Genomic DNA, 16,776 nt, shown 5'->3' with positions numbered 1-16,776 from the left:
CTTCAACAAGGGGCCATCTGGGTCCAGAGCCTGGGGCAAGAGTGGCTGGGTGTGCCTGACCAAGGGTTGGGGCAGAATTGAGAAAGACATGGATCCCCCTGCGGCGGGGAGGCGTGGTGCTGTGTGTGTGGCTGTGAGGGTGTGTGCAGGGTCACGTGGGGCTGGACGGTGCATGAGATCGGGTGTGAGTGTGACCGTTAGCATGAGGGTGTGCTGGCCTGGGGGGGCTGTGACCCTAAGTGTGTGATAGGGCGTGTGTGTGTGAGTTGGAGTATGTGTGACTGTGTGGGCCTGCTATGACTCTGTGTGTGTGTGTGTCTGCAAGAGAGAGTGTAGGGTTGTATGTGGGGCTCTGTTAACCTGAAGTTTGTGATCATGGGTATGTGTGTGTGTGTCAGCAAGAGTGTGTGCGTGGCTGCATGGAGCTTCTGTGACTGTGTGCATGTGTGTGTGCAGGTGTGTGAGAGAGTCAGCGTGAGCATGTGCAGGGCTGTGGGAGGCTGATGTGATACTATGTGAGGGTGTGTGTGTGTGTGTGTGTGTGTGTCAGAGAGCGAGTGTGTAGAGTTGTACACAGGACTCTGTGACTAAATGTATGAGGGGGTGTGTTGCTTCCGTGACTCTAGGTGTATGCTGTGTGTGAGTGAGGCAGTGAGAGAGTGAATAGGGTGGTGGGGACCCTGGTATGACATGAAGTGTATGACTGACACTGTTACTATGAATGTGTAACTGTGTGACCATGGGTGTGATTGTGTGTACCTGCGTTGTGACTATATGCAGCTCCCGGTGTGTCTCTGGGTACACCTGTGTGTGGTCACCCTGCCCGTGTGAGGCCCCACAAGTGTCTCTGCCTGAGTGTGCAGCAGAGAGGCTGCCACGCTCCATGTGTGAGACTGTTTGTGACATTGTGCCACTGTAAGTATGACTGTGTCTGAATGGAGGAGTGTTGTTAGGGTGGGCGCAGTGTGACGCTCACTGTATGTCTGGTTGTGAGGGTGAGTGAGGCTGTGACTGTGTGGTGTGTGTGTTTGGCTGATATGGGACCCTGTCTGAGGGCACCACACTGAGTATGTGATCCTGAGTGTGAGTGGTGAGTGTGTAAGTGTGGGCTGTGGGGTGTGTGTGATCCCATGTGCTTGGGTTCCTGTGGGGGGGTAGTCTCTGAGTACCAGAAGTGTGTGCGTGTATACAAGTGTGTATGTGTGTGTATTCGAGTGTGTGGTGTAGGTTGCTGAGAACCTCAGCCTCGGAGTCTGGGAGGCAGTTCTGTTTATGCTGCAATTGTCTGACGGCTGGGCCCACGCCCTATGGTTAGGATTTAGATCTGGGTGGGAGACAATAGGGAGGGTGAGGTCCCTGGAGGCCTGGGCAGGGGCACACACTCACACACAGAGACACACAGAGGAAGCTGAGCTTCAGGGGGCCCAGACTTGGGTGGACACCAGCTTCCCCGCTGTGTCCTGGGCTCAGCAACTTGAGGCTGGAGGCCTCCCCAACCATCGAGAGATCCGTGCAGATGGGGAAACTGAGGCTCTGAGTGGGTATCGCCTTGGCTTGCACAGCGTTTGGGGACTCCAGCCTCTCTGCATAGCAGGGCTGACTGGGCCCAAAGACTGGAGGAATCCACCACCCCAAACCTCATAGGCAAAAGACCATGAAGGCTGACAGGAACCCCAGCCAGCCTTGCCCAGGAACTGCCTTCTAAGCAGACCACCAACACGCTGGGCCCTGTCAGCAAACCCTGCACTTCAATTTTCCCTGGAAGCCCTGCTTTTTAGCTGCCCTCAAGTGGCTCCAGCTGCAGCCAGGGTCCTTTGAGGGCAGGGAGCTTGGCTGGGTGATCCTCCTTGGGGTCAGTTTCTTATTTGTGCCCTTCAGTTTTGGAGTAAGGACGAGTGTGGGTAGGTGGCGCTGAGTTCAGATGCGTGGGAAGAAGAGGAGGGGGTCTGGTGGGGGAAGGGGGACAGAACCAGGGAGAGGGGAGGGGCCCATGCCTTAGGAGACTGTCTGAGGGGTGAGGGTGTGCCCTCCAGAGCCCTCAGTCTGCGGGGGTGAATTAGGAGATGTCCACACCCTCAACCTACCAGTGCCAGCCCCAACTCACAGGCTGCCCCTCCCTTTTCAGACTGTGGGACCCACCAGAACCCAACACCCTGTGGTCCTGGGCCTGTCAAGCATCAAGGTGACACCATGGGCAAATCTAAATATTGAGCCATGCTTTTACCAAGAGGCTTATAATAAACCCTGAGGCCTGACTGGGGCTTTTATGGGTACAGGACACAAGTCCCTGGGGACCCAGCTGTGCTCAAGCAGATGCTATGCCCTAGCAGGCACCTACTTCAGCCAACGGAGCTGAAGTCCACCCCAGAGCTGTCCCCACCAGGAGGTGGCTGCATGAGTATTTTTAGCTGGTGACAGGAGATAGTGGCTCTGAGTTCACCCTGGCAGGGCCACTCTGTGGAGGCCCATCAGGCAAGGCAGGCTTGGGTCCACCTAGACCTCAGTCTCTTCATTTGCAGAATGGCTCTACCTCTCTCTATCAACTCCAGTCCTACCCTTTCCTCCCCAGAAGCCCACATTGTTAGGAGGGGCAGAGGGACTGTCAGGGAGGTGGGAACTGTTACCCAACTGGGGAAGGTGGGTCCTTGTCCGGCACCCTCAGACTTGCCAATTATCTGGACACCGGTCTTTAAGAAAGAGAAAATAACTTTATTGCAAGGGGCAAAATGAAGAGCCTGGAGGAAGTTCCTCAGATCCGGCTCAACAAGTTACGGGGAAGCAGGGCTTAATATGTGATTTGGGCAGGCGTACTGGGAAAGGAAAATTCTAGAACACAACCAGGAAACAGAAGGTGACATGGTTCTTGCTAGACCTCTCACTTTGGAATAGGGTCTGGGTACTGACGTTCCTTCTGATTTGTTCCTCCTGTAGCTGCGTCCTCCATTGAGGTCAATTAGTGATCACAGCTGGCCCTTCTACCCACGCAGAGTGGGCCAAATCTGGCTTAGGCTAATTTAAGGACTAATGGAAATTTACTGGCATTCGTAGCGTCAGGTTACAATCCCCCCTTGAGTTGTAGCAATTCCTTAATCTTAAGGGATAAGGGTTGGCGACTCATCTGGCTACTTCCTGCTGACGTGGGGCAGAGTTTTAGTGAACTATGAACAGGCAGGAAACCCTGGTGATGTAGTGGTTAGATGCTATGGCTGCTAACCAAAAGGTAAGCAGTTCAAATCCACCAGGAGCTCCTTGGGAACTCTATGGGGCAGTTCTACTCTGTCCTATGAGGTCGCTATGAGTCAGAATCGACTCGACGGCAATGGCAGTGGGTATGAACAGGCAAGGAATGATTATCTCCTGGGTGTAACAGGCAAAGAAGTCTTAAAACCAAAGATAAGGGAAGGATTAGTCCAAAGGACTAATGGACCGCAAGCATCACAGCCTCCACCAGAATGAATCCAGCATAACTAGATGGTTCCTGGCCACCACCACGAACTGCTCTGACAGGGATCACAATAGAGGGTCCCGGACAGAGCTGGAGAACAATGTAAGTCACTCTTGAGGTTCACTCTTCAGCCAAAGATTAGACAGGCCCATAAAACAAAACTAGAGAGAATAGGGAAGCTAGCACAACTTGTCCAAGGCAAGGTCATAGAAGCTCCATAGACACACCCAAACTCCCTGAGGGACCAAACTACTGGGCTGAGGGCTGTGCGGACCATGGTCTCGGGGAACATCTAGCTCAACTGGCATAACATAGTTTATAAATATATCCCAGCCAATGATCTAAGCGGTTCTCAGTTTATCTTACTGAATCTTCACAGCAACCCTATAAAGCGACCACTGTTGTTTACTGCTATTTTGCAGAGAAGGAAACTGAGCCACCTGAAGTGAAGCCCCTTGACCTAAAATCAGAAGCTAGCAGAGCCAAGGTTAGAACCCAGGCGGACCAAGATTGGAACCCAGGCGGACCAAGACTGGAAGCCAAGCAGACGGTCTCCAGGACCCTTCCATTATGCCACCACCAGAAGCTTACTGGCTTTCTCCTGCTGCCAGGCACTGTCATAGACTCAGAGGTTTTCCCCTCAGTCCAATTCACAACCGTCCCGTTAACGCTGTACACCCGCTGATGGCTTCCAACTTGTGCGTACCAGTGCTACTCGCCAGATTCTGCCTCCTTGCTCCACCCCTAAGATTTAGGAGGGCAAAGAGGATAGGTAATAAAAGTTGCTCAGGTGCTAGAGGGAAGCAAAGGAAATTCCCTTTTATAAGCAGAACACACACCATAACCACTGAAATGCAGGTCATCCTCACCGCAGCCCAAGAGGCTGAAATGGAACCTTTACCTAAGATACCTGGAAACACTGAAGTTCCTGGACTACTGACGGATCACCTGAACCACTACAATCCCAGGCTGCCTCAGGGAAAGGTCTCCCATACAGACTTTCATAGGGGCTCAACTGGAGCCTGCTTCTAGGAGCCACCCGGACTCTCAACAGGGCAATGCAGCAGCTTGGTCCAGGGCAGGCTGGTCTCCTGGAATGCAAGCATTGACCCACACTGCCCACACTGGCTTAGGCTTCTAATTAGACCTTTCAAGCACACAGTCAATGCAGTAGTTACTGCGGTCCTCAGGGAGCATGTAAGTTCTACCGAATTCCTAAATGTCCTGACTTTGGATACAGAGGCTCCCCTGTTACCACTTTGCCAAATCTAGGAATAATTTCATCGAGGAGAGCTTTGTTTACCTCGGATGCCATTTCCCTTTGGAAGGGGAAGGCTTCTACCTATCCGATAAAGGTATCTATGTGAAACCTCGTGTAGCTGTTGGCCTAACTGTTACGTCCACTTGCCAGTCTTCTCCGGGTCCAGTCCAGTGGGTTTGTACCCCAGGCATGTTTTTGGATTGTTCAATGCGCTACTTCCTGGATAGTCTTTTGTAGATGAGGCCCTTTGATCAGTTTGGCTAGCCAGGGAGAGATAGTATCCCAACCATGACGTGTGCTCTCGTGAGCTGTCTTTGTTAGCAGGTGCATCAGGTGACCTGGTATCAACACCTGTCCCTGGGAATTGTACCTGTCTTCTGCTCTGTTATTAAGGTCAAAGCCCCATTCACAAGCTCTGTTTATCTCACACTCAGTGTACTGGGGGTTTCTGGTTGCCAAAGAGACCCCCTGCTGGTGCCCGGGGCAGTGTATAACTGCCACCTCTGTCGACCACAGTACATTATTCAAAGAAGGCATCTCTAGTAGGCTTTCCTTCCTCCAGCTGAGATGCTTTTGCTGTCACAGGCCTGCCAGGGCAGAGGCCATGTTCTCCAGCTCTCTGCTCTGTTGTGTCAGCAAGTTGTCCTCCCACTGTTATTGCAACTTGGGGCTCCTCAAGGGTTCCAGGGGACTCCCTGAGCCCCGTCAGTCTGAGTCACTGGCTGACAGCTGTGGGAGCTGTGTTACAGGTTGGCTGCAAGGGACACACTCGTTTCCAGTGGTCTTGTTTGCAGTAAGCACCCTGTCTGGGCCTAGCTTTAGGGGGCCTTGGGTTGGCCACCAGCCCTTTTGGGGCCCACGAGGACTTACTCCGCACGAGGTCTCCCTGGGCACTGGGTCACTGTTAAGAGCTGCTGCCAGAAGTGCGGCCTTTTTCCTGGTACCTGGTCCCGATTATTGAAGACCTTAAAGGCAATCTCAACAAGTGAAGTATTCATTCCTAGGCCGCCTAACTTTTGAAGTTTCCACCTGATGTCAGGGGCGCTCTGGCTGATGAGGGTCACATTTATTAACTGGGCGTTCTCTGGGTCTTCAGGGTTTCTATCAGTGAACTGCCGGTATGCTTTGTACACCTGTTCTAGGAAGCTGGAGGAATTTTCCTTGGGGCTTGTTGTACATCCTGAACTTTTCTAAGGCTCTTCTGTTTTGAGGCCCCTTACTGTTAACCAGTTTTTATAATGTCCTAGCTGTCCTGCCCCCAGCCGATATCTGTGGCAGGTACAGCCTGGGCTGCCGGGAGTATAATCCCATTTTGAAGGTCGAGGGTATGCAACCTGTCTGCTTCTTGGGCCTTCTGTAAGACCATCTTCCATTCCTCTAGAATTAAAAGAATATTTAGGAGTGACTGACAGCCCAATTAGGGTGATGGCAAAGATGGACAAAAACAAATAGGTCACCTCTATTCTTTCAGCTATACAGGTCAGAGGTGGAGAACCGTGTATGGATCCCAGATAAACCCGCTACGCTGGCCATTATGATCCAGTCTAGCAGGCATTTGTCTCAGCGGAAATTGCCCTGAGGAGACTTGGGTGGATCCCTGGTGAAATCGCACCCCAATACGGGTGCGTGCTGCGAGACTATCCCCTGGGCAGCACTGGGAGTTTCTGCGACCTAAGCCCCAACTCTTTACACAGGGTTACTGGCTTGAAACGAAAAACCCGTGTTCCTCCCCAGCAGATCCTAGTTCTGCTTTTAGCATATTCAATTAAGTATTGGTGGAAGGCAGGGCTACAGGCTCTCTGTAGTACATTCACATAAACCCACAGTCCTAAACACAGAATCCTTTTAAAAACATTCCAGATTTGTCTTGTCTTCCCATTCATCATCCTAAGTATCTGGCCTGGCTTTGCCCCAGGCCTCTCCAGACAGGGCTTTTCTCCTTCTCCTTTTTCCCTGCACCACTAGCTTACATTGTTTTTTGTAGGTCTTTATTTTGCCAGAGAGACAGAAAAGTTTGGACGTAGGGAATTTCTTCCCATTTTCCTTCTCTTTTGTCATAGCTAAGTGACCCCAAACAGTAATTAGAAATCACATGAAAAAACAAAGCACCCCAGCAAAGGTACACAAGGTTAGGTTCCCATATTTCACTCACACACGCACTCAGAAACAACGTGAACCTAACCAAAGTCAGTAATCATAAACTAGGCTGCCTGTTCTCCCAGCAGGGTGGCAGGGTGAGATAACCGTTAGGAGACACATCCCATCCTGCCAAACAAGAGGCTTGGTGGAGTTTCCGCTCTCGATCAAAGGGACTCCAGACAGAGGCCCCCCGTTGGGCACCAAAATTGTTACCAAACCCGGGAAGGTGGGTCCTTGTCCTGAGCGCTCAGACTTGTCAGTTACCTGGACACCCGTGTGAGGAAACCCTGGTGGCGCAGTGGTTAACAGCTTGGCTGTTAACAAGGTCGGCGGTTGGAATCCACCAGCTGCTCCTTGGAAACCCTATGGGGTAGTTCTACTCCGTCTTATAGGGTCGCTATGAGTCGGAATTGACTTCATGGCAATGGGTTTGGTTTTGGATGGGCTTTGAGAAAGATAAAGTGACTTTATTGCAATAAGCCAAGCAAGGAGCCAGGAGGGCTATGGGGAAGCAGGGCTTATATCCTCTTTTGGGCAGCAAGATGGCAATGAGCAGGGGTACTAAAAAAAAAAAAAAATTTTTTTTTTTTCAGGGGTACTAGGGAGGGAAAATTCTGGAAGGGAGCCAGGAAACACGAGGTGACCTGGTTCTTGTCGGACATCTCACTTCAGAAAAGGTTCCGGGTGATGATTTTCCTTCTGATTCGTTCCTCCTGTTGCTGCCTCCTCTGTTGAGGCCAATTAGTGATCCCAGCTGGCCATTCTGCGCATGCGGGGTGGGCCAAATCTGGTTTGGGCTAGTGCAAGGACTAATGGAAATTTACCGGCATTGGTAGAGTCAGGTTACAGAAGGATGCCCCCTGTCAACACTGCCCCCACATTTCTTCTGTCCCTCTCTTTGCATCTTCTCCCCAAAATTACACGGGATCCTCCCATAACTCCCTGCAGACGACACCTATCGCCCTCCACTTTCCCCAGTGGGTACAGTGTCTCCTCCCCATGCGCCCACACTCCCTCTTTTGGTGGAGATGGGCACCCCGGGAGAGTGCAGACTCACGACCCTGGCTCCATTTTCCCACACTTTATTTATCTCAGTGCAGTTAAGAGTCAGGGCCACGGCCTCGACAGTACCTTCTGTGCATGGTCAGTCTGGCGAGCGGCCGTCTCGCCGAGTCGGTGAGGTAGGGTCACACGCAGGGCCACTCGCGCGCAGACAGCTCGTGCACCCTGTGGCAGCAGCTGTGCGTGTCCAGGGATCAAACCTCGTCCTCGCAGGGCGTCGGGCGGCACCACGGCTGCGTGCACACCGGCTCCCACCGCACGCGTCACTGCAGGCTCAGGCGCTGCAGCCCCGGGTCGCAGAAACCCGCGGCCGCCTCGTACGCGCCTGCGCAGTAGCGGAACACCGCTGTCCAGACGTGTATCCCAGGCCCGGTTCCCTCTCGTGCACCTCGAGCTCGCGCAGTCCACACGCCCGCTCGCCCCAGCACGCATGCGCAAGCCCGGGCTGCGGGGCAGCAAGGCCCAAGGTGTCAGGTCACGCAGCTCCACCCGGGCCCGGTGGCCCTGCAGGAGTGCTACGTCTGCGAGGGTGCTGGAAAGGAAGAGAAGGGTGCCGGGGATCTGCAGGGGGGCCCCCACCCTTGTTGGGTCGCAGGTGCACACTCTCCGAACCGCTTCTCCCTGCCCCCCATCCACATACTGCGCTGCCCTGGGGCGGGACAGTGTTGGGGGTCGGATCCAGCCCTCTGGCCAAAACCAGCCTCGCCTCCTGGGATGCGCTTGCGCTCTCTGGCCGGTGTTTGGGGGTGCATATCAGCCTCCTACGCTGGGTCTCCATGGATGCCAACAGTCTCTCTTGGCCATGACCCCACGCTAGGCTGCCCAGAGCCTCGCTCGTCCTTTCTGGGTGCCTGGGGCTACTTTCCATCCTGCCCTCCTCCCTCCTTTGAGCTGGGCCGATCTGGATCTCGAACTCATTGCTTCCGGAGCCCACTCTGTTTCCAGCAGTCCACCCCCATAGCACACTTTCTCTGGATCCCACCTCTGAGCTGGGCTGCCCTCGGGTCGTCGCCCCCCTTTCACTTAACTGCCGGCACTTCTTTGCAGAGATGAAAGGGGGGCTCAGTAGGTGGTGACAGTGACTGAAGCCCCTGCCCCAGCAGAGCCCCTAACTGCCCCCACCCCTGTGCTGGGCTGCCCCCGGGCACTGGCACACCATCTCCAGGCAGTGTTAGGGGGGCTGTTTCCCACACCCCAATCCCTCAGTCTTTAGCTGAACTGCCTTAAGTCACTAACTCTCTTTCTCTGAGGCTCCCCAACCAAAGTCCCTACAGCCCCTGGGCTGTTCACCATGCAGCAGCGGGCCTCAGTTTCCCCACGTAAAAAACCAAATCGGGGTGTTTGGGCCTCTTGGAATACATAGAGCGGCAACAGGTACTGAGACAGAGGTCCCCAGGCCCCATGGGGTGACAGCACCTAGTGTCAGGGCCACCCCGTGTTGTTAGGTGCTGTTGAGTAGATTCTGACTCCTGGCGACCCCACATAACAGAGGACTGTAGGATTTTCTTGGCAGTACTCTTACAGAAACAACTGACCAGGTCTTTCTCCCTTGCATTAGCTTGGTGAGTTTGAAATGCCAAGCTTTCAGTTAGCAGCCAAGGGCTTAACAGTTGCATCCCCAGGGCTCCTTGGAGACAGCTTGATGCATCTGAAATTTCCAAGTGACCCAGGCAGGAACTCCTCTTGTAACCTGACCCTATGAATGCTAGTAAATTTCCATTAGTCTTTTAACTAGCCCAAGCCAAGTTCGGCCCACCCTGCATGGGCAGAAGGGTCAGCTGTGACCACTAACTGACTTCAACAGCTGGCGCAGCAACAGGAGGAACTTCTCAGAAGGAAAATCAGCACCCAGACCCTATTCCGAAGTGAGAAGTCCTACAAGAACCACGTCACCCTCTGTTTCCTTGCGGTCTTCTAGAATTTTCCCTCCCCAATACACATGCATGGCTGTCGTCTTGCTGCCCAAATCACATAGCCCTGCTTCCTGCAGCTTGGTGAGCTGGATCTGAGGAACTTTCTCCCGGCTTCTTGCCCTGCCCATTGCAATAAAGTTACTTGTCTTTCTCAAAGGCCAGTGTCCAGATAATTGGCAAGTCTGAGTTCACCAGACAAGAACCCACTTTCCCATGTTCAGTAACTCTATCTCCCTGGGCCTTGATTTCTGTACGGGCAAGGTGACTGTGAAGAGACCACAGTCCTGCCTGTCAAAGCTTGGCCACAGGCCCAGGACACGGTGACACCAAGACATCAGACGATCCCACCAGCCAAGGAGGAAGTGATGAGTTGACATACCTCTACCTGTTCTGTAAATGCCCTGACTTGGGAGACCTCACACCCCTGAGCCTGCCCTGCCTCCTGGGACCACCACCGCCAGAAATCACTGGGCACACTCAGATGGTGGAACTGCAGGCAGCGTGAAGCACCCTTTCAGAAATGATTTCTGATTGGGGAACGGGAAGTACTCAATGCCCCAGGCCGGACCCAGAGCTTTGGCTCTGCAGCCTCTGTGTCCTGGGTGGGATTAGCAGAGCAGAACCAGGTTTCTATTGTAAAGCATGTCTCTCATCCACCACAGGAAGTTTGGGGCGGGGGTCCCCGGGTACGTCCCCGGGGACCTGGAGGACCCAACACGTCTGGTTTTGGGTCATGAAGACTGTCTTGATGAGGCCACCAGATATGAGCCCCCAACACTGCTTTTATCCAGACACCTCTCGTCGCTTACCAGGACACTGTACAGCCTCCTCTGGCCTCCGTGACTCTGCACCGCTCTGGTAGCCTGTTCCACACCACCCACAGCAGCCTGCGAGAACTTTGCAAAATACAAGTTGATGTGAGAAACCCTCTCCTTGAAGCCTCCCATGGCTCCCTGTTACCCGACACTAAACACATCGTCACTGACTGACATGGTCTGAACCGCGTGGCTGTTCTGCCCTGCTCTCCTGCTCTGAAGACCCAGCCACACTGAATTTCTCCCAGTTCCTCCAGTATACCGGGACCTTTACTCCCATAAACTCGGCATGGATTCTTTTTTTTTTTTTTTAATAATTTTTATTGTGCTTTAAGTGAAAGTTTACAAATCAAGTCAGTCTCTCTCACAAAAACCCATACACCTTGCTACACACTCCCAATTACTCTCCCCCTAATGAGACAGCCCGTGCTCTCCCTCCACTCTCTCTTTTTGTGTCCATTTCACCAGCTTCTAACCCCCTCCACCCTCTCATCTCCCCTCCAGGCAGGAGATGCCAACATAGTCTCAAGTGTCCACCTGATCCAAGAAGCTCACTCCTCACCAGCATCCCTCTCCAACCCATTGTCCAGTCCAATCCATGTCTGAAGAGTTGGCTTCGGGAATGGTTCCTGTCCTGGGCCAACGGAAGGTCTGGGGGCCATGACCACCGCGGTCCTTCCAGTCTCAGTCAGACCATTAAGTCTGGTCTCATGAGAATTTGGGGTCTGCATCCCACTGCTCTCCTGCTCCCTCAGGGGTTCTCTGTTGCGTTCCCTGTCAGGGCAGTCATCGGTTGTAGCTGGGCACCATCTAGTTCTTCTGGTGTCAGGATGATGTAGTCGCTGGTTCATGTGGCCCTTTCTGTCTCTTGGGCTCATAATTGCCTTGTGTCCTTGGTGTTCTTCATTCTCCTTTGATCCAGGTGGGTTGAGACCAATTGATGCATCTTAGATGGCTGTCTGCTAGCGTTTAAGACCCAGACGCCACTTTTCAAAGCGGGATCTGCATGGATTCTTTCTTCCCCTTTTTATGCCAAGAACCCCTGTAGCTTTTAGCTCTCACCTCAAACATCCAGGAAGCTCAGACCGGGTCACACCCTCCTCCTCACTTGTAATTACACCTGTGTGTTCACTTAGGGGCTTAAAGTCCTTTCCCTCTCATGTACCGGCTCCCCCCACCTGGCTTGAAATCCTGTTCACCTGCCGTTCCCCACCCCTTCAAGGGGCCCCTGGTGCCCCCCATGGAACCCACTTCGGGAACTGGTGATTTGAGTCTACCTTTTCACTTTACAGCCGTCCCTGGGTATTCTCCAGAAGATGGGACGTTCGAGTCCACCCTGAGGCGCCCTGGAAGAAAGGCCTGGTGATCTCCTTTGGGAAAACTCAGCTACTGGCAACCCTGTGGAGCACAGTTCTGCTCTCACACAGCCGGAGTCACCATGGGGTGGAGTCCACTCAACTGGTTTCAGTTTATGGATGTGTCTATTGACTGCAGGCCCGAAGCCAGGCAGCCTCAAAGCCACAGGTAAGGCCAGAGGGTGACCCCGGTCCCCAACTTCCTGCATAGTGGGGATAAGAGGAGCCCCATAATTTTATTATGCGCTTTGTCTAACTTCCCGGACACACGGGTGGCCAGATGGCAGGCATGGGGCCCAGACTGTATTTCGCTAAAGGTATAGGAACACTTCCTTCTCCTCCCTGCTTACACCTTGCACATACCTGGGGAGATCAGCAGTCCCGCCATCCTTTGCCTCCCAGCGAGCTGCTCCACTGCACCTGTACACTGACCCCAAGGTAAGGTAGCCTCTTGGGGTACGCTGACCCACTTACCCTAGAATGCATTGGGTGCCTCCTGGGAAAGCCCTCCGGCCTCCCAGGGAAGGCTCCGTCTCTTCTCTCCCCTTTCTGTTTGCTTCCATTCTAGCTGCTTATGTTCAGTGCCTTTGCTGGTAGAGGGCAAATAGTCAAGGGTCCTTCGGGTCCTGGATTGACACAGTGGCTGCAACAATGGGCTCAAGCATAACTACTATTGTGAGAATGGCACAGGACCGGGCAGTGTTTCCTTCTCTTGTAAATGGAATCGATACGAGTCAGAACCCACTCGATGGCACCTAACATCAACAACAACTGAGTTCTGGAATGGCCTACAATTTGCTGGTGGCCCTTGGTCAAGGCAGGGGTCCTTCTGGATTCTGGGTGGGCCATGGGTGGGGTGGGCAGGGTGCTAGAAGGTTCTGATAAACTTGCCCGAGCAGGGAGAACTGCGGGGTTGTCTTTCTCCCTGGTAAAGTTCTGGGTTAGAAATCCTGTGCCTCTGGGGGGCCCACATGGTGGTGGTGGTGTGGTGTCAAGTTCAGCTTGGAGTGACCCCAGGTGACAGAGTAGACCTGCTCCATAAGATTTCCCAGGCTGTAATCTTTATGGGAGGATGGCCAGGTCTTTCTCCAGCAGAACTGCTGGGTAGCTTTGAAATACCGAGTATATTTGGACCACCAACCTTTTAGTTAACAGCTGACCACTTAACCATTTGCACACCAGGGCTCCTTTCAAGAGAAGCCTGTGGGGCAGTTCTGCTCTGTCACGTGGCTGCTATGAGTCGGAAAAACCCAATGGCACCTAACAACAACCTCAGATGTCATGATGATTATATGTGGCGACCCCTGCCCCACCCTTCGAGGTTCCGGCTGTTATTTTTGTTATCAGTGACACCTTCTCTGCCCTCCCTTCCTCCCAGCTTCTCTGACCCATGGTTCCCATTGGCTGGGCCAAGGTACAATATCCCCCGTGCCACTGTCTCTTTGGGCTGCTGTTCCAGCTGCTTTTGGCTCTATGCCTCTTCTCTCACCTGCGCATGGCTCCAGGCAAGCCCCGGACCATGGAAACCCTGGCTGAATCTGCCAATAGGGCCTGCCAGTTGACCCCCCCCAGCTGCCCACCACTGGTCATCCTGCTGTGCATGTGGCCCTTCAATGTCCCTGTGAATCTGTCCCAGTGCTCCAGGCTGCGGCCCGGCACGGCCGACTGCCAGCCGACTGCCAGCCCGAGGGAGTACCGGAAGGCAGACGCGGTCATCGTGCATCACTGGGACATCACGTCCAGGCCTTGGGCGAAGCTCCCGCCCTCCCCACGGCCACCGGGCCAGCGCTGGGTCTGGTCCAACTTGGAGCCGCCCTCCAACCTCAAGAACCTGAAGGCACTAGACGGCTACTTCAATCTGACCATGTCCTACCGCAGCGACTCGGACATCTTCACACCCTACAGCTGGCTTGAGCCATAGCCTGGCCAGCCTGCCAAAGCGCAGGCCCACCTCTCAGCCAAGACCAAGCTGGTGGCCTGGGTGGTGTCCAACTGGCAACCAAACTTGGTCGGGGGGGTACTACCAGCAGCTGCAGCCCCACCTGAAAGTGGACGTGTACGGGCGCTCCCACCAGCAGCTGCCCTCCGCCAACATGATGGAGGTGCTGGCCCAATACAAATTCTACCTGACTTTTGAGAACTCCGTGCACCCGGATTACATCATGGAGAAACTGTGGAAGAAGGCACTCCAGGCCTGGGCAGTGCCGGTGGTCCTGGGCCCCAGCAGAAAGAACTACGAGCACTTCCTGCTACCCGATGCCTTCATCCACGTGGACAACTTCCCGAGCCCCCAGGCCCTGGCCCAGCACCTGCGGGCCCTGGACAAGGACCAGGCCAGCTACCTGAGATACTTCTGCTGGCGAGAGACACTGTGGCCCTGCTTCAGAAGTTGGGCCCTGTACTGCAAGGCCTGCTGGCGGCTGCAGCAGGACACCAGGTACCAGACGGTGCCCAGCATAGCCTCTTGGTTCACATGAGCCGCGACCTAGGGCCTGGGCTGTTGGGGATCTCACCTGCTGGGTTCTCACCTACCAGGGACCTCACATCCCTGAGCCTCTCCTAATGGGGACCTCACTTACCGGGACCTTACCACTGGGACCTCACCGATCCTTGGTGTCTCCCCACAAAAAAAGACCCTTGCTTTGTCGCAGGTGCACACTCTCCAAACCGTTTCTCCCCGGTCCCCCCACCCACGTACTGCGCTGCCCTGGGGCAGGACAGTTTTGAGGGGTCGAATCCAGCCCTCTGGCCCAAAACAGCCTGCCCTGCTGGGATGCTCATGGGTTCTCTGGGCGGTGTTGGGGGGTGCATGGCAAATTCATATGCTGGGTTCCCATTGTTATCAGTCCTCAGGTCTCTGAGACACTGTCAGGCGAGTAGGGTGAAGACGAAAGAAGAAACTTTATTTGGTTGGCCAAGCAAAGGTGCACATGGGGACCTGCGTCACCAAGATGACTCCCTGACTTGCAGGCACAGGGGTTTATATGGGGAGGAAAACAGAGTCGGGGGCTCTTCTTCAGGGTGTGTTCAGGAACGTGGTCCATCAGGAACGTGGTCCATCAGGACTGGCGGACAACCTCTATAACTATGTCGCCAATGAGTTGACGCAGTCGCACTGGGGTTCAGGATTCACCAGATGGCCAAGGCGAAGGGAAAATGGTGACTTAGCTCCTCCCAGTCCCCCCGCCCCACCCCCGCGACATCTCTGTGATATGTCCCCGGGAGGACAAGTTGAGGCTCTCTGTGCGTGCATGTGTTGTTCTGCGCCTCCATGGGCACTTCAGACTGATTCTGTCCAGTACTGGCCTCAGCCTCTTATTTTTCACTCTGGTGGTTTTAGCTTAGCCCTACTCGGCCGCCGTCCAGTGGCTGCCCCTTTCAGCTGCCCATCTCAGCTACCCCCTTTTCGTTTCAGGGTTTGGATCCTGTATAATGTCCACATCCTGGGCCAGATGGGGACATGACCCAGAGGTCATTCTTCTGTAACTGCTTCATTCTGGCTAGGGGCACTGGTGTAGAACTGGGCTCTGGCTGTAACTGGTTCAGGGGAGATGGGGTGATATCCCTGCTGTAACATCGTCTGCAGATGGGACTTCTGGATCCTGAAAGACACAAACTTTACTAACAGGTTAAACAAGGCCCGAATACAAGCAGCAGGACGACAGCTATGAAGGGTCTGTTTTGCAGGGTTCGTTGGTTGATATATCAGAAGCGGGAGCCGGTTTGATTCAAGAGTGATGGATCCACGCTCTTCTTCCAGTGATCTTGACTGCTGTGGGGGTTGACATCAACACCTCAAAAGGTTCCTTCCGCTTTTCTGCCAGGTCTGCAGCGTTCCAGGTCTTGACATATATCCAGCTGCCGGGCTTTGAAGCGTGGAGAGGAACTTAAGTGTTGTGGAAGAATCTGCCATGCTGAGTCCCTGTGAAGGCAGCCAAGCATCCCTGCCATTGAATACAAATGTTTAATGACAAGCTGGCCTTGCTCATGCATGTTCCCCTCCGGCACTGCTGAGAAGGTCTTGGGGTTGTTTTTCTGACTGGTGACACATTGTCCAGTAATGTCCCTGATAATAGCCTACAAACTCTGGCCAACAAAGTGTCTCTTTACCCAATCATACCTAGTTTCCCATCCATAGTGAGTGTTCTCATGTAGGTGCTTTAGGGTGCCAGGGATCCTGCATTGTGGGATGAATAGCCTCCCATCCCTTGTGCAGAACCACTTATTCTTTTTCTGGACCTGCCACTGATGGGCCACATAAAGGTCTTTGTCACTGTAACTGGGGTCTTCCGTGGCTGGTGGCAAGCTAAGGTGTGGAAAGAGGGCAGCAACTACCACTGGGGCCATTGTTCTTGCCATGCACTTGGCCTCTAAGTCGGCCCTTGAGTTGCCCTGGGCCACAGCTGTATCTCCCTCCTGAAGTCCTTTGCAGTGTACAACGGCCAGAGCGGCGGGGAGCAGCAATGCCCCACAGTTGTAAAATCTGTTGGCTGTGTTTGTCTTCTTTCCTGGCTGAATTCAAAAGCCCCTTCTGCTTCCACAAAGCCCCATGCACATGTAAAACTGAAAATATGTACTTCGAGTCCATGTAAATGGTCACTCATTTGAACTTGGCCAGCCACAAAGCCTGGATCATCAGAACCAGCTCAGCCTTTTGGGCCGAGGTTCCACTGGGGAAAGCGTTTGCTTCAAGGAGGCTGACAATTGGATAGCCTGCCCTCCACTGGCCACCCTCTACAAAGCTACTCCTGTCCATGAATATTTGTGTCAGCATCTGCTAGAGACT

The 16,776-nt window shown here is 53.8% G+C and overlaps 2 protein-coding genes and 2 pseudogenes across 3 annotated transcripts in view; 2 read left to right on the top strand and 2 right to left on the bottom strand.

Annotated features, from left to right (window-relative positions):
- The window catches only part of NRTN (neurturin), a 64,656-nt gene that overhangs the window by 2,680 nt on the left and 45,200 nt on the right, over positions 1-16,776 (bottom strand). The gene's annotated exons all lie outside the window — the stretch shown is intronic.
- LOC126074005 (neurturin-like) overlaps positions 1-16,776 on the bottom strand; it is a 35,459-nt pseudogene that overhangs the window by 2,393 nt on the left and 16,290 nt on the right.
- LOC126071986 (3-galactosyl-N-acetylglucosaminide 4-alpha-L-fucosyltransferase FUT3-like) overlaps positions 1-16,776 on the top strand; it is an 86,042-nt gene that overhangs the window by 58,947 nt on the left and 10,319 nt on the right. The window lies entirely within an intron of this gene.
- On the top strand, positions 13,381-14,467 carry LOC126071987 (3-galactosyl-N-acetylglucosaminide 4-alpha-L-fucosyltransferase FUT3-like; annotated as a pseudogene).

The sequence above is a fragment of the Elephas maximus genome, chromosome 3 (genome assembly GCF_024166365.1).
Source record: "Elephas maximus indicus isolate mEleMax1 chromosome 3, mEleMax1 primary haplotype, whole genome shotgun sequence".
In the NCBI taxonomy this organism is placed as follows: domain Eukaryota; kingdom Metazoa; phylum Chordata; class Mammalia; order Proboscidea; family Elephantidae; genus Elephas; species Elephas maximus.
This window is presented reverse-complemented; position numbering and strand designations above follow the sequence as displayed.